Source organism: Acomys russatus, chromosome 19, assembly GCF_903995435.1.
Source record: "Acomys russatus chromosome 19, mAcoRus1.1, whole genome shotgun sequence".
In the NCBI taxonomy this organism is placed as follows: domain Eukaryota; kingdom Metazoa; phylum Chordata; class Mammalia; order Rodentia; family Muridae; genus Acomys; species Acomys russatus.
This window is the reverse complement of record NC_067155.1, coordinates 55416877-55440913: the sequence shown is the minus strand read 5'-3', so window position 1 is coordinate 55440913 and position 24037 is coordinate 55416877. Positions and strand designations below refer to the sequence as shown.

The window sequence follows — 24037 nt, the reverse complement described above, 5'->3', positions numbered from 1 at the left end:
CTCCATGATATTCTTGGTCTTCTGCTACTTGATGGTAAATGGGAACAAAAGTTCAAAGCTCATATAAGTTAAGAGCCACAGGCAGTAACTGATGTGACCCAGTGGTACTGTGCTGTGCTGGCAGAGGCATCACACAGTACGTTAGAGAGCTGCAGGGATCTGTGTTACCTGTGGATGTGGAGGGGGTATCCAAAACTATCCCCAGGCTCTGTGCCCCACAGCCCTGCATTAAATCAGGTAGCTCATGGGGATCCTGCATCCGGACACTTCTGACTCCATCTCTGTCCTCACCCAGCTCCCTTCCCTGACTCCCTCCAGCTCATCACTGCCCATTCAGGCTTCTATACACACCTGCTCAGGCTACTGGAGGGTGGGAGGTGAGACCAAGGAGGGGAAAGCACATGAACAAAAGACATCCAAACTGGAAGTATACTATGTTCGGCCCACATGGCATTTTTCTTTTAATTTGTAATTAAGCCAGAAGTGAGGAGGCATTTATAACAGGAGTTTCTTTCAAAAACTGGAATTAAACACACACACACACACACACACACAGAGAGAGAGAGAGAGAGAGAGAGAGAGAGAGAGAGAGAGAGAGAGAGAGAGAAAGGGGGCTGGGGGCAGCTCAGTCAGTAGCATGCTTGCCTGAAAGCACAAGGGTCTGTGTTTGATCCACAGGACCCGTGTGACAAAAGTAGGTGTGGTGGTAGGGAGTCTGAGCCCCACCTCTGATGAGGCAGAGACAGGGGAATTCCTTGGGCTTACTGACCAGATGTTCTAGACCAGTGGTTTTCAACCTGTGGGTTGCAACTCCTTTGGCAAACTTCTATCCCCAAAATATATTTACATTACAGTTCATAACAGTAGCAAAAATTATAGTTATGAACTAGCAACGAACATGATTTTGTGGTTGGGGGTCCACTACTGTCTCAAAGAGTCACAAGGTTTTATAAAGGTTGAGAACCACTGCTCTGGCCTATTTGGAGGGTTCCAGATTCCAGAGAGAAACCCTGTCTCCAAAAACAAAGTGGATAGCTCACAATGTTGTCCCCTGACCTATACACTTCTCCTCTGCCCCCCAGAGCACCCATAACCACTAAGTGTCCTAACACTGGTCCAGATCTTGAGATACAGTATTAAAACACAAACTAGAAGCAGAAATGAGGGTCTTCACAGAGCCTGGCCCCAGGTGGGGAAGACAGAAAACATGCAGGCTAAGTATCAAGCGTGCCAGCTGCTGACAAAAGGAAGAAGTGGAGGCGGGTGTGTGGGGGGTGAGGGGGTTGGGGGGAGTGAGGGGGTGTTGTGAGGAAACAGGGTTGGATACATGGTTTTACATGGGTGTCAGGAGGGTCTCACTGAGCCATGATATTTGACCTGAAGCAGGGGACTGCTCTGGGTGAACAACTGGAGCAGAATGTCTCTGACAGAGGACAAAGATCTTGGGGTGGGCAAATACCTAGTAAGTCAGAGAAACAGCAGGGAAGATAAAGAGGAACCGGTGGGTATCAGAGAAACAGTGCCCATCCACAGACGAATCTGGCATCTTCACCCTCTGAAATCTGATTGACTATGAAACTGGGTCCTAAGGCCAATGAGATGTAGTATGCCTGTCCAATCAGGAGCTTGAAGATGCAAATGTTCTAGACCTGCCTTCTTGCTGTATATGAGGAGCCCAGGCTAGCCCACTGGAAGAGTCACCCAGCTAAGTAAGCCAAGTCTGGCCTAGACCAGCTGAATCCAGCAAGATGGCTGACCTGGAGACTAGAAATACAAAACAGTGGTTGTTCTGAGCCACTTGCTAGCAGGATGGTTTGTTACGCAGCACAGACTGACTGACGGAAGTCACTGGTAAGAGGTCAACTTTAAGTGTTATTTCTCGGAGCTATCCACCTGTCTTTCATTGGCAGGAAGCTTGCCAATTCAGCTAGGCTGGCTGGCTAGAGAGCCCCAGAGATCTGCCTGCTGCCCTCTCTCTACTGCCGGTGTTACTGCAGGTGCCATCGAGCCTAGGGTTCTGGAGATTGAACACAGTTTTTTTGTTTTGTTTTGTTTTGTTTTGTTTTGTTTTGTTTAAGATGTATTTATTTAGTTTGTATGCAGTGCTCTGCCGGCATATACACTATACACTTGCAGGCCAGAAGAGGGCATCAGGTCACACTATAGATGGTTATGAGCTCCCATGTAGTTGCTGGGAATTGAACTCGGGACCTCAGGAAGAGCAATCAGTGCTCTTAACATCTGAGCCATCTCTCCAGCCCCGAACACAGTTCTTTATGCTTATGTGGCAAGCACTTCACTGACTCATCTTTCCAGTACGGTCCATACAGTCCATTTCTCATTTAGCATTTTGAGGGGTAAAAGCACCCTAGCTTTCCTTCCTGATAGCTCCTTTCTCTGTATCCACTACTGAGGCTCGGGTGGGTTCATTCACAAAGTTCTATCCTTAGAGGCGGGCCTGTAGCCCACTTCTGGTCAATCAGTGCCCTCGGTCTTCTGTGATTGGCTCAGAATAAACACATGACCTGATCTGAGCCAATGGAAGCTCTCCTGGAATTCTGCAGATGGTGATTTTCCTTCTGTCTCAGGTGCTGAGCTGGTAGGACAGAATCCACCTTACAGGGAAAACGTGCGGCGGGGTTAATGGAGAAATGCCTCGTGGTGGACAGGTGAGGTGAGGGGTGCTAGGTCCAGCCATGCCTAAACTAATTTGTCGTTTGGTTATCATAAGCCAATGAAGCCAAAACTGAATTGAATTTCTGCCACAGCAACACTCCTGTATTTATGTCCTCAGGGTCCTGGGGAGCAAACAGTGATCCCAAAAGCAACCAGAGCTGGTGGGACCTGGGAAATTACACACTAGTCCCCACCTGGACCACAGAAAGTCCTCTCCCTGGTCCCTAGGCTCTGCTGTCAGATGCATCCTCCCTAGAGCCTTCTGGGGCCCTGCACTGGCAATTAAAATTCAGTGACAATAAACAACACTAATTAAAAGCAAAACTAAGTACTTAATAAGACAAATGAGGTGGCAGTTTTAAAAGTCAGGATAAGCGAGCTGGCATTAATTAAAACCAAAGACAAATGTCTTTCCCTTTTAAAACGTGTGTGTGTGTGTGTGTTTCTAGAAAAGGTTCAAATTGTGTTGACATACTAAATGACATAGGGGCGGACATGCTAGGAGTCTCACCCATGAGTGAGGGGTAAGAGTTGGGGAGGATCTCCCCAAAAGGGGAAAGCTTGGACTTGGGGAGCCGGAGTTTGCAAGTTGTAAAGGAGGAAGGAAAGGAAGAATGAGGCCACAAAAGCTCAGCATCACAGGGGTGGGGATGTTGTGCAATGGGAGGTTTGGTAATATGGATCCTGGGGTGGGAAGAAGGCAGGGTCAAAGGCTGTTCTACCATCTCTGAGTGAGAGCACCTTGGGCACATTCCTCGCCTCCTGTGCCTCTATTTCCTCACAGGAAGGCTAGGAACAAAAGTAGGGCTCTTCTCAACATGGACCCATGAGAGTCAAATGAGATAATATACACGAGATCAAGGCTGGACGCCCAACAGAGGCCAGTAGATGATGCTGGCTGTTGTAGTTCATGAATGCCACCCGTCTTAATTTTTTTTCCCCTGTGTGTGTATGTGGTATGCATTTGCAGGTATGTGTGTTTGAATGTGTGTGGGCACATCTGTGTGAGTGGGTGTGCACTTATGCCTAACTAAGGAATCCCAAGATTGACAGCAGGTGTCTTGCCCTGATCACCCGACACTCTAATTATTGAAGCAGGGTCTGGTATTGAACCCAGAGCTTGCTGATTCTGGATAGCTTCATTAGCCAGCTTGCCCTGGGGATGCAGGCAGCCACCATATCTGCCCACTCTGATGTGGGTTCTGGGATATGATATCAGGTTCTCATACTTGCATGGCTCTTTACTCACTGAGTCCCCTCCCTGGCCCTTATCTTTTTAAGGAAGTATCTCTCAGGACGGGCATGGTGGCGCATGCCTTTAATCCCAGCACTCAGGAGGCAGAGGCAGGCAGATCTCTCTGAGTTCAAGGCCAACTTGGTCTACAAAGGGAGTCCAGGACAGCCAAGGCTACACAGAGAAGCCCTGTCTCAAAAAAAAAAAAAAAAAAAAAAAAAAAGTATCTCTCACTGGCCTTGAGCTCCGCAAGGAGATTAAGATGCCCGGCATGCCAAGGATCTGCTTGGTTCCTCCTCCCTAGTGCTAAGTACCAGCATGTGCCACCATGCCCTGCTTTTTAATGGACTGGGAAACCGAAACCCAGGCAGGTATAGTCACTTGTCCCAAGACGCACAGCCAGCACCTCTCACAAATGAGACCACACTCCCATGTGCATGGCTCACTGATGGCAGGGCAGAAGGTCCCAGGAAGAAGCTAAGAGAACCTCTGCTCTGTCCAACCCTTCCTGGATCCCAGAGTCCCTCCAAGCCTGGAGGCTACACACCTGAACACAGCAGGTACAAGAAACACCATTTCACACACTTCAGCTGCCCTGACAGTGCAACCACTTCCAGGTTACTCAGACAGGCAGGATTCACCCTCCCCCGCCCCCAGGCAAAACTCAGGGTTGAGTGCTGCGCTTACGCATGTGCTCACAAACATGATTAGATGGGTCTGTGTGTCAGAACAAATCATTTAAGCTTAACAACTTCTGTCCTGCTCTGAAAGAACTGGGCAGGTAGGCGCTGGCTCGCCTGAAGCCCTAACAGCAGTGCATTATGGGAGACCACAAATTCCCTGCCCTTACCTTCTCTTTCTTGGTATAGACCAAGTGTAGCGGAGAGGAGCATCTGTTGCCTTACACCCACCAGCAGTCCTTGTCCTTCCCAGAAAGAGCACTTGGTCAACATCAGCTCTCTCTATCAACGACCCCCCCCCACCCTAAAGCTCTATTTTCTGTTTAGGGAAATAATAAAATAATGGATTCACCTATTAACTTGCTGTTCTTAGGAAGCAGAAATAGCTGCCTAGCAGCAGCATGGTGAGTGGACCTTTAGAAGTGCAGCTTGCTGGGCATGCTCTGTTCTGCCCACTGGAATGTCACCATCCACCCTGCTGGGGGCTCAGAGGCCACCCTGGTGGCTGCATCCACTGCACCCTTGACTTTGGTTTCTGGCTGGGTTCCAACAAGAGGCTGAGAGGAGGGAGAGTAGGAGGAGGAAGAGGCTAGGGTGTCCCCTGGGGTCTCCCTGCTGGGCACTGGATTGGCAATAGAAAGGATCTTAGAGACGAGAGGTTCTAAACCCACATGGCCCTCCCCTGTGACACCATCTCTTACAGCATGCCCTTCACCAAGCCTTGGCACGATGATGGCAGGCAGTAAGGGAGCAATAGAGACAGTAGTGGCTCAGAGAAGTAATGAGTTCCCCAGTCATGGGAGGCAACCAAGCACAAGATGCAAAGCTTGTTGTCGGGTGGTGACCAGGGTGGAGTGCTTTTCTGAGATATCCCTTCATGTATGTGTATGGCTATGCCTCCGTGCATGCGTGTGGAAAAGTGGCTGGGGTTTGCAGACATGAAGCTCCAGGCTCCATCCCCAGAATCACATAAACCAAGTACGGGGATGCACAGCTGTCATCCTAGCCCTGGGGATGTGGAAGCAGGAGGATTAGAAAGTCAAGGTCAAGGTCACTCTGAGCTACATATCTGGTTCAGAGCCATCTTGAGACCCATATTGACCCATCTTGAGTATATGGGTCAAGAGTCTCTTAGCAGGGCAGCAGGTTGACTGTCCAGCTGAGGGACCCCAGTCATTTAGTCAACATGTCTGCTGCATCTGTTGCTCTCCTCACAGTGACTGTGGCCTTTACAGATACCTCTCTAGGCAATGAGGAGTTGGTAAATGTGACCAACAGAAGCGCACACGTGCTCACCCTCTGGAACTTGTCGCCCCCCCCCCCCCAGCATGTCAGAAATCCAGTCTGCCCTACGCCCTCCCAAGAGGCCACATGGAGAACTAAGGCCCAGCCAAGAATTCTAGCTAACCTCAGGCACAGGAGACCATCTTGTGCTACACAGCTATGGATCTTCGATGCCGGACACTATGGTCCCTTAAAGTGACCGTCCAGGACCAGACACACCAACCAACTGGCTTCAGAAGAACGAGTCAATATGAAAGGTTCTCAGGCACAGCCATTGTGTCGGTTGCTTGTTGCTGTGACTGAGTATTTGTTACTTGAGGAGGAAGGCCTTTATTTTGGCTTGCAGTCTGATGGGATACAGTCTACTGTGGTGGAGAGGTCATGTCGTGTCTGCAGTCAGGAAGGGGAGAGTGGACAGGCGGTGGGGTTGGGATATACCACCTCAATGCTAGTTTCCTATGACCTAATTCCAACAAGGCTCCAACCTCCTGAAAGGCTCTGTAAGCTTCTTAAATAGCATAACGAGCAGCAGACCAAGTGCTCAAGTGCACAAAGCTATGGGGAACATTTTACAATAAAAAACAATGGCTACTAACTTTCATGGTAGTTGTTATGCAGCGTCGCTGACTGCTACAAGCAGTGCACCATGTCTTCTGTCTGCCCATGTACACCTCTTAGGCCTACTTCTCTACTCTCATCCCTAGGAGTTGACCTGTACGCGTGGCCTCACATGATTCTGTGCCCTCTGGCTTTTATTGGGTTCAGTCAATGAGAACCATAGGGGCAAGAATGGGTGAGTTGCCAGGAGCCATCTTAATGGTCATAGCTTGAGTCCTGTGTCCTCTCTTGCTGCCTGGTTCTGGCCATGAAACTTCTGGTGAGGGACTAATTATCATCCCCGGGTGCGTCACACTTCTGGATGTTTTCCCCTAACGTCATTTATACTTTGGTTTCTTTGCAAAACTCACTCTCAAATCACCCAATTGGAGTTATCTGTATTCTGCTGGGACCCTGACTCATGTGACCAGTATCAGTAGCATGTGCTTTCCATGAAAATAGAAAACAAACATAAATTGGGTGTGGCACTGCACGCCTTTGGGTCCTAGCACTCTTGTTAGTTCAAGGCCAGCCTGGTCTACATATCGAGTTCTGGCCAACCAGGACTACATAGAGACACCTTGTGTCAAAAACACAACAAGACAGAACAAACACAACACACCGAGGCAGCATCTAGTGCCTGGGTTTAAGGAAGAGGGGCAATGAAAAGGGAATGAGGGCGAGGAGGGGGGCATGAAGGGAGAGAGGGAGGGGGAGGGGGAAATTGATTCCAACCACCCCCTAATGTGATGGCTTGGCTTCTCCCCCTGTAGCCACCAGGGTGGCATCAGCAGGGTGGTGCAAAAGTCTTTAGAGTTTTTTTTTTTTTTTCCTCCTGCAACTCTCTTAGACCTCTGCTTAACCCCTCAGCTCCCAGTTTGGCTCAAACCTGTCACACAATGTCCTTCTCTGCCCTTCTGGTTTTCTCCTAGCTTTGTGTCAGAACCTCAGGACGCAGCCTCCATCCTCCACAAACTGCATCTCAGGCAGATGTAGACAGTGGACATCTGCTGTCTTTCTCCTGCTACTAACTTCAGCTTCTAAGGAAAATGCCGGCGGGGGGGCGGGGGGGCCAGGGGCACGCGGGGGAAGCACTGCTGGGTCTGACTTCACTCCGAGCCACAAGGGTGGTCACATGACCCTGGGAGGGCCAATCACCATAGTCCTTTCTTCCAACTATGTGTCATTGAGTCAAAACTCAATGAATTCTACAACTGAAGCCTTTTCTAGATTCCTAGGAGGAAGGAAAAACTGAGAAATGCAGGTAAGTCCATTCCAATGCTGCAGCTGAGCCTCAAGGACCCACACATCTCTGCACTATGGGACTGTGAATCATCTCAGCCAGCAATCCTTTTATGCTACCTAAACAAATCTGCATTCAGCTAGCCATTTGTGAGATCCTGGTTCACACACACACACACACACACACACACACACTCGCGCATGTGCGCCCGCATGCGCGCGCGCACACAGAGAGAGAGAGAGAGAGAGAGAGAGAGAGAGAGAGAGCGCAATCCACACATTCTCACCTGACCTCACATGAGTCTGTACCCTGCCTTCTTGTTGTTCCTCCCCCAACTCTGCCGGAAAGTCCCCTGTCGAAGATCCAATTAATAGCACAGTTCTTGCATTTCTGTGCTTTTTACTGGCGGTTCTGCTGTTTGCAAATTGGCTCCTGTGTGAACTGAGACTGTGAAGTGCCTTACAAAAAATAAGGTGTTAGATAAACCATGTTCAGGCACAGGGTGCAGTGCTACAAATTCAACAAGTTGGTAAAGTATATTAAGTGAAACGCAAAATTACGAGGGCCTGGAAAGATGGCTCAGCAGTTAACAGTACTGGCGGCTCTTGCAGAGGACCTGGGTTCAGATCACAGAACCTACATGGTGACCCACTACCATTTATACCTCCAGTTCCAGAGGATCTGAATTCCCTCCTCTGGCCTCTTCAGGCACTGTGTGCATGTAGTGCACCTGCATACATGCAGGAAAACATATACATAAAATAAAAATCAATACATCTTTTAAAATATATAACACATTATATACGTAATAAAATGTCTATGATATACTTATAAACAATGATGTATTTATAAGTGATATTTAATGACATACTATTTAAATGTTAATGAAATACAACTATATTGTGATATAATGTGAATATTATTGTTATTTGATATAGTTAATTTTTAGTTAATTCATAAAATTGTTGGGGAGATGCATGCATGGGTGTGGAAATCCGTGGACGACTTGTGGTAATCAGTTCTCTCCTTCCCCCACATGGGTCCCTGTGATCAAACTTGGGCTTTTAGGTGCAGGTTCATCTCACAGGCTGATTTGTAACATATTAAATATAACAAGAATGCTCAGCGAGTGCTCTTCACTCTCAGGGAGGGACACAAGTAGGGCAGGTCTGTTTTATGTCTTATTTTCTGGGTATGACAGAGGCGATGGGTTGATGAGATGATTGTCAAGCCAGGGGGCAAGGGAGGATTCCTGTCCCTGGGGGCTATTTCCTGGCCGCCATCTTCCTACAGCGTACCTCAACCTTCCTAATGTTGTGACACTCTAATACAGTTCCTCATGTTGTGGTGTCCCCCAACCATAAAATGACTTCATTGCTACTTCACCACCATAGTTTTTGCTCCTGTTATAAATTATAATGTAAATATCTGATATGCAGGCTATCTTATATGTGACCCCCATAGGGATGGCAGCCCACAGGTTGAAAACAACTGTCCTACAGAAACCTGAAGGTGAAGGTTCTTGCCTCATCCCAGTGGAGGCAGGAGAAGGGAAGTTCACTGAAGTCACTCTGTCAGCTTGGAGATCCACCAGGGACTCAGGACTTACAAAAGTCACCTAGCACACAGCCAGCCTGGGGCCTGGCCAAGATAATGCCTGAGCTTGCCTGTAGATGGGCCCATATGTGCATTTCCAGTTTCCAGTATCCGCAGATATACTCAGGAGCAAACAGCTTGCTGGGAGCTGAGGGTGTGTCGGGGGAGCTGCAAGAGGTCCCCCAGCCCCGCCAAGCCAAGCGGCTGGCTCAGTTTCTAGGACAAAACGGGTGGGAACATGTGGAAGCCCCCATATTTCAGGGCTGAGGACAGTGAAGATCCAATCCCTTCGGTGCTAACTTTATCTCTTCCTTAATAAAGTGGACCTTGGGAGTCACTTAAGCTCCCAAGGCTAATTCTGAGCTCTGCTCTGCACTCATGTGGGTGCACTGCCACAAAAAACAAGACAGGAAAATGCAAGTGGCCCCAGCAAGTCTTCCTTCCTCACACGGTGCTTGCTCATCTGGAGGAACACACCAAAAGGAACACTTGCAATACAGAACATGGAAGGAAGAGAAGGGGCTGAGGATGGACGTGCCTCCCAGGTCACCCTTCCTGGCCCTCTTGGGACATCCATAGCAGCTCTCCTCAGTTACTGCATTTCCCAGGAAGCCCAGAGAGTGCAGACCAGGTACTGGTTTGGCAGGAAGTATCCACCACTAGATGCTGCATGGAACCAGTCTCAGTTCAGGTCTCTTCCTAGCCTGGGACCTTGGGCAGCCCCCTCGAGCCCCTATGCCTCACTTTCCTTGTCTGAAAGCACGGGGGGGGGGGGGGGGGCGGTAACTGAACAGCTTCCCCGAGCTGAAGTTGGAATGGGATGGAAGGAGAGGAGCAGAGGACCTAGCAACCGCTGTGCCAGCCCATCAGAACCACTCACTCTCTGCCTTCTCTCTCCTGAGAAGAGCAGTCGCTCTAGCAATGGAGTCTCAGTGCCAGGCCCAGCCTGGAAGGATGCGATTGGTACCCATCTCCTTCTTTGGCTGTCACTATGTCACGGTAGCCTTTCCCCTCCCGGGATGGTCATCAGCACATTCAGGTACTCAGAAGGCTCTTCTGAGAGCATCCTTGTGGTCCTAGCTCCCCAAAGGGGTATGAACAGGCACCTTAGGCAGGTGTCAAGAAATAACCCAAAAGCTACTGTGCCTCGAGAAAGCGTCTTCCACTTCCCCATTGCCATCTGGGCACCGCAGACAGCTCACAATGATGTTTGTCATACTTGTCCTAATTACCACACAAACATAAAAGTTTTGGGGTCCATTTTGTGGACTCCCCTAAAGCCACACAGGTGGCAAAGAGAGTGTCACCCTAAAATCGCCTGGTGAACTTTAAACTGTCAAGGCCAAGCCCCCATAACATACAAGCCTGCCTATCACTGGGAGCATAGCTCAGTTAACAGAGGGCTCGCCGAGCGTGCAATCATGTCTGGGCTCCACCCCCAGGACTGCGTAGATGGGGCACAGTGGCACATGCCCGAAATCCCAGCACTGGGAGGTAAAAGCAGGCCTCAAGGTCATTCTCGGTTATACATCAAGTTCGAGGCCAGCCTGAGCTACTGGCACCCCCACCACAAACAATCCCTAATTAAAGAACGACTCTAGAGGTGCTTAGCTTGTGCAGCCCAGGCTGAGAAGCAGACTCTGTGGAAATCCAGGGCTTGCTCATAGCTTTTTTTATTTTCCTTCTTTTGTGCCTCTCCTTTTAAACAGTAATCTACCACTTCCAGGATTATGTGAGCATCGGAGGCTGGCTACATACTCTCACAGGAGAGGCCCCAGTCCTCAGCCTGCAATGCAGGTCTCTTTAAATGCGGGCTAGATCTGCCGCCCCTTCAGCTGCAGTGGACGGTGGAGCGAGTGTGGATATTGACAAAGGCTCAGTGTGGTTTATTAGCCTCTTGCAATCTAGCTGAGGAGCCAGTTTCATGAAACACTTTGATTTCTCCCCCGTCACTCCCTGCCCCGTGTCCTCACTTTCCCCTGCCCAGCCTCCAGTCCAGCGGAGGCTCAGCTGGGATTTTTATTTCTATTCTTTGCTTCTGTTCTGTGTAATGACCTGTCAAGTGAGTTTGAGCAGCCGGGAAATGGAGAAAGGTTTCCAATTAGAGCCAGAAGCTTTACACTGACAGTGTCAGTGTCCATTTAGCCAACAAATATTGGGCGCCTACTGCATGCTGAGCACTGCGGGGCACAGCCCATGAGGGACGTGGAAGGGAAAACCTCAGTCAAATCATCCCATCCTAGTCGGGTGGTGGTTAGAAACAGCAATGACAAAACATATCGTGGTGCCAGGTTCTATGGGGAGAAGTAGAGGTGGAGAGGAAAGAGTCCTCAAGAGGAGGATGCTGGTTTTAATAAAGCAGTCAGAAAAGGACTTGCTGGGGAGGTGGTGGGAGGGATCAGAGGTGGGAAGGGTAACAGCTTCCCTTCGAGACACCCCCCCTCCCCCCCCACCCCTTGCCCAGAGCTTACATCATCCTCATTAGCACAAAAATATAATTAAGGTTTGCCTAAGACCCACACCAAGCCAAAAACATGTGGTGGCTAAGTTCCCAGACAGGTCAATGAGGTCCATACTGTCACCCCATTTCCTGGAGAAGGAAACGGAGGTGAGCAGGGAGGTTTAGTAACTGACAAGGCAAGCACAAGCACCTGAGGTTGATGCCCTGAAACCCACATCAAAACATCAGGGGCCCTGATGACTCACTCTTTTTTTTTTTTTTTTGGTTTTGGTTTTGGTTTTTTTCAAGACAGGGTTTCTCCGTGTAGCCTTGGCTGTCCTGAACTCACTCTGCAGACCAGGCTGGCATCGAACTCACAGTAATCCACCTACCTCTGCCTCCCAAGTGCTGAGATTAAAGGCCTGTGCCACCACGGCCCAGCTGATGACTCTTGTAGCCCAGTGCCGGGGAAGGGCAGCAGATGCATACCTGGGGCTCATTAACTGCCAGTAAAGCCCAATCAGTGAGCTCCAAGCCAATGAGAGACCCAGTCTCAAAGGAGGTAGATGGTGTTTCTGAGGGTGACACCCAAGGTTGACCTCTGACCTCCACCTATATGAGCATATGCACACAGGTGTGACCACAGATGTATGATGAACACACTCTCTCTCTCTCTCTCTCACACACACACACACACACACACACACACACACACACTCAGGAGGAGAAAACGCCAACCCAGCTCATCAGGACTGGACAACCAGGCACAAGGCAGCTCTGTGGGCACTGGCTCTCCATCTGAGACAGGAGGCATGTGGACAGGAAGTACAGCTCCACTCCCAGAATGCCCCACAGACCAACTGCAACCAGATCACTCAGGAAACTAATGTGCAGCTTCCCAGCACCTCTGGAAAGCTGAGGTCGGAATTTCTAGGGAAGGGCCTTGAGGACCTGCCAGGAAGCGGGAGAGGCTCTTTCACACACTAATCTTAAAGCCATGATGTCAGCGGCTGGGGTAAGCTTAGCTCCTGGACACTGGCTTCCTGAGACAAGTACAGCTCCCTCCCTTGTCTGCCCCTGTAGCTGGACTTACTTTCAGAGAACGCTTTTAAAAACAGCTTTTGTACAAGAAGTTGCAATCAGCCACGGCCACAGCTTCGTTTTTAAAGCTACATTTCAGTACTGAGGGAAAAAAGAAATGACAGCGGCGGGTTAGAGGAAACTCCTTTGAGGGAAATGGAGTCGGCCGCATCTATAAATCCCTCATTTGCTTCACCACCTCACCAGGACCAGCAGAAAAATCACAGGCTGATCCAAGCTTGAAAACCATCAACACATGATAACTTCCAGTGGGTTCTTGGATTAGGGGGAATCCAAGGACCTGCAAGTCTGTGATGGTTGCTAGGAAATATAGCCATGCTGGTGCTGCTGCTGCTGCTGCTGCTGCTGCTGCTGCTGCTGCTGCTGCTGATGTTGATGGTGATGATGGTGATGCTCTGATAATGGTGATGATACGGTGCTGGTGATAATAGTGGTGGTGTGTGGGGTTGATGAGATGATGGTGGTGGTGATAGCTGTGGTGATGATACTGATAGTGATGACTTAAGTGTCTCGAGGGTTCTTCTCATAGGAACCTATTTGTTTTCTATAGGAACTTCTGAGGCCCACCCTTTATGGACAGAATCCGTATTCTACAGTGGGAAAAACTGAGGCACTGGGGCACTGTCCAGGTGAGAACAGCAAAAGCTGGTTTTTGTTTTTGTTTTTGTTTTTGTTTTTGGAGGGGGATGGTTTTTTCAAGCCAGGGTTTCTCCGTGCAGCCCTGGCTTGTCCTGGAACTTGCTCTGTAGATCAGGCTGGCCTCAACTCAAGAGAGCCACCTGCCTCTGCTTACCTGGTGATGGAATTAAAGGTGTGCGCCACCACGGCTGGAAAAAGCTGGTTTTGACCAAAGCAGATGGGACCCTGGGCCATGTGGTGCTTTTGTGCAGCACCATCCCAGAGCCTGCTGGTGGTGTGTGCAGGAGACAAGGCTTAGACATGGGGACAGTCTCTGGATTCTCTGAAGAGAGCAAGCTGCTGGGGGGCCTTGTGCTCAGTGGCATGGAGTAACTGTGACATCTACCTGTAATACCTCTCCTGGAAGTCCTCAGAGCCCACCTGGAGCCTACTAGGAATGATCTTGAGGCCACCAAGTGCCTGCCCACTCTTTTGCAGCCTGCTGTGTGTGCCAGTGACTTGGTGTCCCTGCCATGCTTTGGGACTTTTGAGTTTGGATGTTGGTAGTCCCTTGAAGACTGAGCCCCCGCTAGTCCCTATCCAACAGTGAGCACAGCACAGCCACTAGTCATGCTGCCCTCTACTGGTCAATGGTCTAACTGCAATGTCATTTATGCTTTGCCTCCACCTGGGCCTGAAGGAGCTACAGACTAAGAATTGGACAGTTCCTTTATCTTCAGAAGCACACCATCCCGTGTGCTTCCGATTGTGCTGTGCCCAAAAAGCAAGGAGGCCAACCAGCCAAGGGCTGAAACCTCCAGAACTGTGAGCTACAACCAACCTTTCTTCTTTTAAGTTGATTGTCTTGGGTATTTTATTACAGTAACGGGAAAGAGGCTAACACAGACTATCAACATCTGCCTGTCTAACCCAACGAGTGTCACACAGTTTTATAAAATGAATCTTATCATCTTTGTCCTGTGTTGCAGAAGAAATTGAGGCTCAGAGAAACTCACTCCACTGAACGTCACACAGCCCTTGGGTAGCAGGGCTGGGATTCAAAGCCAGCTCCAGGCCCCAGGCAATCCTCTGCCTCTTCTACACACCCTGGGCCTGGCACCATAAGTTGGCACCCAGAGTTTGCCGAGCAAAATAACAAAAATCAAGTTGTGACCTCTGTATCCTGAAGAAATTACAGTCAGCAAGTGTGAAAAAAAATCTCAGGAATATTATGGGCTTGAGGAGAATGGGAGCTGGGGCATAGCTATACACAGAGAGGTAGGGTACAATCCACGCATGTGCAAACACATAATTAAGCACACTAGTAACTGGGAGGCTCACCCTGGACCCCCACAATAGAATAGAAGCAGAGGATGATAGGGGAAGTGAAAAGCCACAGGCTATCCAGCACAACACTGGTTATAAGTTTGAGGGCGTGTTCGAAACGTCCATCTGCCATAGACAGGGAGATCATTAACCGTAACAGCACAGAACAGCGTTGCCTACAGAGGGAGGGGAGGGGAGAGGGAGGAGAGTGGCGTCCATGGATAAAACAGAATAATTGATGAAACACCTCCAGGAAGGAGGTTCACTGGGGAAGGATATTCACTCGGGTTGAAGGTGGGTCGGGTCTCAGGAAGAGTAGTGACTGGACACTGCGTGCCTCCCACCAAATGAAAAGCCTTCGGGCCTCAGCTGGCAGACGTGGCAGCTGTAAGCCTGGCACGTGAGAAGTAGAGGCTGGAGGTTCAGAAGTTCAAGGTCATCCTCAGCTATATAGTGAGTTTGAGGCTAGCCTGGGCTACACAGAATCCTGACTCAAAAAATAATAAAAAAAAAAAAATTAAAACAAAGCAACAAAATCCTGCAAATTTACAAAGCACCAGCATGTTCCACACATAATTGAGAGGTGTGGACAAGGCCCGCTCCCCCATCATGGTCACCAAAAATGAATCTCCACTCCCATTTCCACCCTCCCCTACTATTTATTTTTCCCAGACCCCTGAACAGCTATTAGCCCAACATGAAGACAAAGTCCAGGCATCCTCAACGGGTGGACACTGAGATGGCTATTCCTGGTTGTCAACTTGACTACATCTGGAGTTAACTAAAACCCAAATGGTTGGGCACACCTGTGGGTTTTGGTTTTTTGTTTGTTTGTTTTTGTTTTCCTTAAGTAAATCATTAGAAGCAGAAAGACCCACTTCTAATCCGAATCTTTGAGGCAGGAAGATCCACCTTTAATCTGGGCCACACCTTCTGATGCCAGCCTATCTAAGGACATGAAAGAAAGAAACTTGTTCTCTTTACCAGGTTGCTTTCATTGGCAAGTCCATTCCTTCATGTTGTCTTTAGAGCCATCTTCTTTAGGATTCTGGTGTCTACTGAACACCAGCTGAGACATCCAGCCTCGTGGACTGAATCAATACTGGATTCTTGGACCTTTAGTTGGTAGGTAGCCATTGTTGGACTAGCTGGACTACAGCCTGTAAGCCATTCTTACACACACACACACACACACACCATACAGTTGGATAAAAGCAAACAGCAATTGTTCTCTCAGACAGGCAAGTTTGATGCAGGACCTGCTGGTTTGTCTCCTGGATATTTCCTGGTCTTGCTTTTGGCTTCATTTCCAGTTCCCTTGAGAACTGCTCTAGCTGGTTCTGGGAGCCATAGGCAGGCCCAGAGTGAACTGGGGGGGTGTCCCCATGTCTGCGCCATGAGTGCTCACCTCCAGACTTTTGAGAGGACTTGACAAGACACGCCAGGCCTCACGAGGGCAGCGGCCACCTGCAGGAGCCTCAGTACATCTGCTGAGCTGTCCTGCCCTGCGTCAGGTGACTGATGGGCCACTCCCAGCCACTGCATCTTCTGTAATGAGGGGACCATGCCTTTACCACATATAGTGGGCCCTTTCTGATGGTCTTGCTACACCCTCACTGGCCCCTGCACACAACGAGGCCACTCTCCACCAGAGCCAAAGTCTCCAAGACCACAGCCACTGGACATCCACCAGAGACAGTCTTTATCCCTGGAATAGGCCCTGATCACCTACTGTCCACACATCTGAAAGATCTACCCACATCTGACTCCCCTGCCTCCACCTAGCCCAGCCCCATTGTGGCTTTGCTCATGCCCCCTGGCTTCCACTTTATGTCTCACTGTCCATCGCCACAGAGTGACCAGAACAGCAATCACTGCTAATATCACAAGTCGGGGGGTGTGGGGGGGTCAAGATCCTACTGCTTAAAGTCCTGTCATCATTGCCACCCTCCCTCAGCAAAGCAGTCACCTACCTGTCATTCTTCAATGGGGCTGTGTACAGGGGCAGGAGGAGGACGGGATGGGGAAATCCCTATACCTAAGCAGCCCTCTATGAAGGCCCTTGCAGCCAACTCTGAACCCTCCCACCTGCCTCCTCCCCAACACTGATCTGGATCTATCTGGATCCTTCATAGGCATCTGTCCCTTGTCACTGTTTCATAGATGTGCTGCTAGGGCATTGGGGGAGGTTACTGTGCTTCACCCACTGCTGGGGTCCCTAGTGCCTTAATGGCACTAGGTCTTAACCCAGGGGATACCCCTACTTGAGGGTGTGGGAAGAGAGACAACTCTGTAAACGACACTGACCTCTAAGTGTGGGCCCTGGGTCAGTGACCTCGGCGCCACGTGTGAGCATGCCAGACAGGACTCTGAACCCCATGCTAGCCTCACAGATCCCCAAACTGTTTGAGAGTCCTGTAGGGGAATCCCACACAGAGCGCCTGGTGTGGCATCTGCAGTAGTGCCCTTGTTTCCACCTGATGACAGGTGACTTGAAAACTGGAAAAGTGGATGAATGGCAGGATGGTGGAGAGAGTCGGCTCACACTCACCCCTGGATGGGCCACTGTGCTCTACCCACCTAGGTAGCAGAATGCCAGGGCCAGTGAGGACTTCAGAAGCTAGTGTGCCCCCCCCCCCAGTAGGAGGGTGCAGGCTGGTCTGGGTGCTGACTTGAGCATAGAAAGCCCCAGGCAAGCCAGGTTAGTTGAGCGCCAGGACCTCACGCGTGGTCCCTTCGTGCCCCTTGTTGTGTGGCTACAACAGAAGACATTGGAAACAGGCCATGGGTCAGGGAAGGGAGCTAGGGAAAAGAGATAAGGGAGGGGACAGGAGAAAGATGAAAAGACTTAGAAAGTGGGGGGGGGGGGGAATGAGCCTATGAAGAAAAGGGAGGAGAGAGTTTTAAAGAAAGAGAGAGGAGATGGGGGTGAAGGGCAGACAAGCAGACAGACAGACAGAGGCAGACACCCAAACCATACTGCCGTGGTACAAGGAGGACAGACAGGTGGAAGTGGGGGGTGGGAGATGCTGGACATGACCAGGACCAGCCACCACCCAGGTACTTCCTGCGGCCTGAATTGTCTTCTAGCTAGCTTCAGCCCATCTCCACTCCAAACAGCCCCCAAGCCCCCGCCACCTGCCATCAATGGCTGGCACAGAAAAGCCACTTATGTAAGGTGCGTGCTGCCGAAAGCTGGCTTCATTCACAAGTCCCTGCCTGTCACTGTGGAGACCCAGTGAAGGGGAAAAAGGAAAGAACGGGGCAGCTGGAAGCTCCAGGCGGGAGCTGAGGCGGAAGAGAGTCCCTCCTTCTGTCTCTCTTCACAAACCAGACATGGCTTGGTGCCACGAGAGGAGCCCTGTTGGTAGTTAACCATGGGAGAGGGGGATGGGCACACCCCAGCTTCCTGGGGCCTGGTCTCCTGCTCTCTGGCTGGTTCACCGAGGTTCAGAGTCAGCCATGGCTCCAACGCAATGAGATTTCAGCCTGTATTATAGCATTAAAGCGAATGACAGCAGGACAGAGTCTTCAAGGAAACCACAGTGACACTGCAGACAGCGGCTCGGTGCCATGTTAGAACCCAGGGTCCCCCCAAGGTGAGCAGGAAACAAATGGTGTGGGGGTGAGCCTGGTGTGAACACACAAGTGCCCACACTCGAGAGTTTGGGGATCAAGAAACACTTGATAACAAGTTACTAGGGGACTTTATAATTCACAGAGCGAACCAACCATCAATCGAGGATCCGCAGCCCCTCAGGTGTAGGAGAGGGAAGTTTAGCACCCACCAGCCTTTCCACCCTCCCACCCCTACCCAACTGGACAGAGCCAGCACCTTTGACTTTTCTCAGCCCCTCCCCCCCCAAATGCCCTGATTGACACAAACTCCTTTTCTGCTGCAAAACCCAAGCCAGCCTCACAGGCAGAAAGGCTTTGTACTATAATGTAAATGACTACATACATCCACCCGCCCCAGAAACATCTGCCCCTTAGTCAATGCTTGAGGACAAAGGGCTAAACTTCAGCAGAAAATTTCAAGTCTCCATGCACTTGTGCTTCAAAGTGTCAGGGGCAGAGACCCCTTCTGCAGCCTCACCCCCCCAAAAGTGTACCTTACTCAAGACCCCAAAGGAAATGGAACTCTGTCCCAGTGCTAAACCTGGTGCCAGGGTACACCATCCGTACTCAACACATGAATCAGCAGCAGTGAGTTTCCCCTGCAAGAGAAGAGGGATTTGCCTGCAACTGCCCTGAGGTGAGAGCAAAATCCCCCAACCCCATCAACGACTCATCGCAATCAACAAACACTAATGGAGCACCTACTGCATACATGCCTCTGACTAGAGCACAGACTAAAGGCAACTCTCAGACTGACCCATCCATTAGACTAACATTTCACTGATTCATTCTTTCATTCACTCACTCATTCATTCGCTCAGTGGGTGATGAGCACCTGCTGTGTTCACCGTGACCCCTGAAACACCTTAGCCCTTAAGGACCTCATCATGTAGCATGTTAGGTCCCCGAGGAAGGAACGCCAGGCCAGGTAAAAGGACTCCTAGGGGGAAGAAAACTGAATGCCCACACCCTGAGCTTGTAAGACCGGATGACTCAGCAAAATCTCCGAGGGACCTGGAGCCACCGGAGATTTAGACCTTGTGGCAGCAGATTTTCTCTAACCCTCCCCGGGCCCAGCCTGAACGATGACCTGGGACTTGCTTGTTATGTCCCGAGCCTGGAGAAAGAAGGTTACTGTGTCCACTTTACAGATGGGGAAACTGAGGCCTCCGATTCCCCGCAGTAAGCCTGTCTACTCCCTCCTGGCTCTCACAGCTGTGTCGTGGATGCAGGGGTTCTTCTAGGCTCCCCCTCACCCAGCCTTGCCTCAGTGTGAGTGGTGCTGCCAATACCACACACCTCCTCCCCACCCCATCCCAGACAGGGGGTCATTATTCCTCCCCAGCCTTAGAAATAAGCATCTAGCATGCGTTAACTCTTAACTGTCCCTGATACCATCACCACCCCCATGAGGGGGTCTGACAGATGAGGTAAGTGAAGTCCTGGGACCTGCAACTATATGTCTAGAAAGTGTTAGCCTCAGGAAATCCCATCTCCAGGGCCTGTGGTCTAGCCTGGGGTCTTAACTACAATACCATTTCACACCTGATAGAGAATGCTGAGGCTCAGAGAGGTTAAGGACCTGCCTGAAGTCACACAGCGCCAGTGCCTGCACACTGCAGTTCCTAGACTCCTCACAGGCAAGCCGGGTGACAGGAAGGACTGTATCTGCAGCGCTGTCCCCTCCTCCTCTGAGCACATAAGCCTCTCCATCCTGGGTGGCAGCTGAATAATTCAGATGCTTCGGCTCCAGCCCACCACTGCTGGGTCCCAGGGTTTATTTTTATCCAAGTTCAGCCATAGCTCTTAACAGAAATAAACCCCACTACCTCAACTCCAGCATGTCTGCCTATAGGACCACCCTGCCCCCCACCCAGGCCCTTGGAGGAAAAAGATAGGACCATATGTTGGCTGGGTGGGCAGGTGGGTGGAAGGATTGACAGAAAGCCACTGTCTGTGTGGGATACAGAGAAGTGAAAGGGTTAATAAAGACTCTGGTGTCCTATATAAGCTATGTCCTACAAACCACTCCCCCCCCACCGCCACCACCACCCCCGACAGCCACCCACCCTCAAAACATCAGACAGAGTGTCTGAGTTAACAGAGCATCAGGAGCTGCTGGGACCCACTCTCCTTTAACGTGGCGGGATAGTAGAAGCCCCCTTATTCATCTCTGTCTCTGAGGCTCAGCTTCCCAACCCAGTAACAGGCTTGGAGAGCCACGGGAACCCTTCAACCCTTCCACACCCAGACTAGGGGTGGGATGTGGAGAGTGAAGGATCTTGAGCTCTGTGAAGGTGGATTCCAAGAGGGCTATGCCATGACTTGCTGTGTGGTTTTAGACAAGGTGCTTTCCCTCTCTGGGCCTCCTGAAAGTTGGTGTTAGAGAGAACAATACTAACGCTCCCTAAAAGTATGGTCACCCCCCGCTGCAGCAGCAGCGGCCAGGATCTGAAGACCTGAGGACCTGAAAGGAGGCTTAGTCACCCAGAGCAGCTGACTCATTGCATAGATGGGGAAACTGAGGCCCAGAAAGGGGAAGAGAGCGCCAAGACTTAAGCACCCTGATCCAAGTCCAAGAATCTTTCCAGAAGGTTCTCTCTGTTTCTCTCACTGGTGCACCCCAATGCACCACTTCAGATGTGACAGGAAGGAGGCAGGCTCCTGGCTGTCAGCCACCCCGAGGGAGGTGATGAGGCAGAGAAACATGGCCAGGAAGCCCTTGTGTCTGGACACCCCAGGCCTGGTCTGGTCCAAGGGGCTGTCCTGTGCTGTGGGGCTGAAAACTACAAGTTGACTAAGACAATGTCCCACAGTAGCTGTGACATCCCCTAAGGCCCTTGGGGCTCCCTTGACAATCTCCTAAGCCCCAGAGCCCAGTAGCTGAAGGGTTCACACTCAAGTGTAGCCATGAACCTCAATGCCCCCCCTAATCCAATGTCCACCCACAGTCCATTCCGACCAAAAAAATGTGAAAGTCCAGTATTTGAAGTATCGCCCATGGGCAACCCTACGATTTCATTCTAGCAAGATTTCTTCACTTTCTGCTTATATGTACAGCTTCCTAGGGAGGCAGATAGAGTCCTCAAGGTCACCCAGATTGGAAGCCAGGATTCAGAGGACCCTCTCCTTAGCACTAACCACCAGGCTACCTACCCTCTCTTCCTGTGTCCTGTCCACATAGGCTCATGCCCTGAGCTCCTCAGCCCCTCTTGACTCTGGAGCTGGGTGACCCTCTTGACATTTCCAGCTTGCCAGTCCCTGGGGCTAACCTTGTCTTCTTCCTAACTTCCAAGTTCAACTTCCTGGAAGAAATTCCAGTAGATAGATAGAGACAGCTCAAGTGGCCTCTGAGTGGATCATGGTGCTAAAAATAAGAACTTTCATTTCTCCCCAAGAAAGGTAGGAAGTAATTAAAGAAGAAAGCAGTGCAGATCCCTCCTCCCATAAATCACAGATTACTGGCAAAGGCGTTTTAAAATTAAACATGAGCTTTGGGATTGAGTGGTGAGGGGCGTCTGCTTCCCAGTGGCTAACAGGTTGGGGTGGGGCTACTTCCATTGGGATGTCAGAGAAAGAAACTGATATGGGGTACAGCTTGTCCTGGAACTGAGGGCCTGGGATTGGAATGTCATGTCCCACTTCTCAACAATGAGATGGGCTTGGTGACAAGAGTCCCTCTGCCAAAGCCACACACATACCCCTATCCAGTCTCTTACAGGTGACACCACCTGTAAAAATAGAGCACCCACATTTCTGCAGGCAGCTGGCTACTGGACCATTCATGCCAAGAGAAAAGGTGGCGCTTCTATGGATCTGCACTCTTCCATCTCAGGACAGCTGAGTTTGCAGAACCCACCACAATTCAATTACTAGGCCAGCCTTGGCAGAAAGCCCAGCCTGAGCCCCATCCTAAACAAATGCTGGCCCAGGGTGCCCTGGCAAGGGTTAACTTTCCAGGCTCAGGTGACTGGCTCCCAACCAAGACTAAGGTGCCCACCCACCAAATCAGAACACCCAAAGCCCCCACCCCCACCCCACCCTACCTGCCCTGTGCCTGACTGGCCGTGAAGGGTTAACTCCTTCGGGAGCTGCCAATCACTTTCTGAGGCTTCTGCAGCAAAGAGGGCAAGCTGGGCAGAAGCCACTCTTGCTCACGTTGCCTGAGCAGGCACACACTCGCCCCCTCCCTGGGCACTGAACTAAAATCTCATTTGCCTCTAGAGTGCCGCGCTACTGATACAAAGCCTGCAGAACGCAGGCAAAGAACTATGGCCATTTCTCAATAGCCTTACCTTCCCCCCCCCACCCCCCCGCTACCCCTTCCTCCAGCCCATGTACCCACATATCAGTTAGGGTCCTGAGATCTCCTAGTCCATTCACATGACCAGGAAGAATGTCACTCACCAGGACAGTGGAGGGTTGCAGCAGAATGGGCGAGCCAAATTCTTGCCAACTCCCTGCCGTGGGGAGATGTTAAGTCCTAGGGACTTGGCTTGAAAGACCAGCGGATATGCCTGAAAGAAAATTGTGCATTTGACTCTCCCAGTCTTCCCAAAATAAACCAAGACACGAGCACACTCACATGCCCCTAAGCCATGCAAAACCAAGACGAAAAGAAATACCCCTGTCAGAGGCAAAAAACTAAGTACAGTTGGAGTCTGCAGATGGTGGGCAGTGATTCGCTCAGGCTACTCCACATGGATGAAAGGTTTTGTAAGTCTCTCTCCCCCTCTCTGGGCAGCGTAGGCAACTCTGGGCTGCGGGCAGTAGACGAATCAATTGCTTCCCGGGTGCCCCAATCCGGCTGTCACCACTACTGCAAAAAACCCTGTGTGATCCAGAGGGAGGGGCAGCCGCTTCCTGGCGCTGGGGAGCCTAGCCTGCCTCCCACCGCGATGCATTGTGCCGCGTTGCCTGCGGGGAGGAGAGGTGGGAGGCCAGGAGGGGAGGCTGGGCGCCCCAGAACGATCCGGATTGGCAGTCAGCACCACGGACAGCACCAGGACGCACGCTGAGGGGAAGGGCGGCCACCAGCCCCAGTCAGAAGAGGGGAACTTATTGGATGGCTGGAGCTGAGGAAAGGGAGGCCAGAGTGGAGGAATGGGAAGGGTTCTATCAGACTGCATACGGGGCCACCTCACTGCACACTTATGCTAATATTGTCAAATGAGCTATAACTTCACAGCCCCTCTCCCCTCAACCGCCCCTGGGCTTTGCTGGTCTCAGTGCGTCTTCCTGTAGCTTCCAAGATCATCCACATTGCTGGTGAAGTCTGCACCTCAGGAAGCAGGAAAAATAAAGCTGGAAAGCAGAAGTGCCTGAAGGGAGGGTGGTTTTGGTTAAACAACCACATCTGACAGGTTTCAGGGAGCCTGGGCCAGCCCCACGCAACCTTGGGAACGACACTTAATGTTTCCATGTCCCGTCTGCAAACCGGAACGACAGATGACCACCTCATTTGCCTGAAGACAAGAAGAGCGAGGCTAAGGCAGCAATAAGAATGCCCACACTAGGGGCTGCTACGATTCCATGATCTATAACCCACCTTATGATTCAAATGTTTTGACGGAGACAAGGGAGTTGACAGCCAACCAGGGTGGCACGTGCCAGCCTGCAGCATG

General features: G+C 50.7%; 1 protein-coding gene across 1 annotated transcript in view; it reads right to left on the bottom strand.

Moving 5' to 3' along the window:
* Rph3a (rabphilin 3A) overlaps nt 1–23614 on the bottom strand; it is a 71316-nt gene extending 47702 nt beyond the window's left edge. Inside the window, exons 1-2 of the mRNA XM_051161588.1 lie at nt 23066–23614; nt 22821–22930 (exon numbers count right to left, since the gene is read on the bottom strand). The gene's annotated coding sequence lies outside the window, so the exon portion shown is untranslated. The remainder of the gene's footprint in view (nt 1–22820; nt 22931–23065) is intronic.
* Nucleotides 23615–24037: the final 423 nt, after the last annotated feature.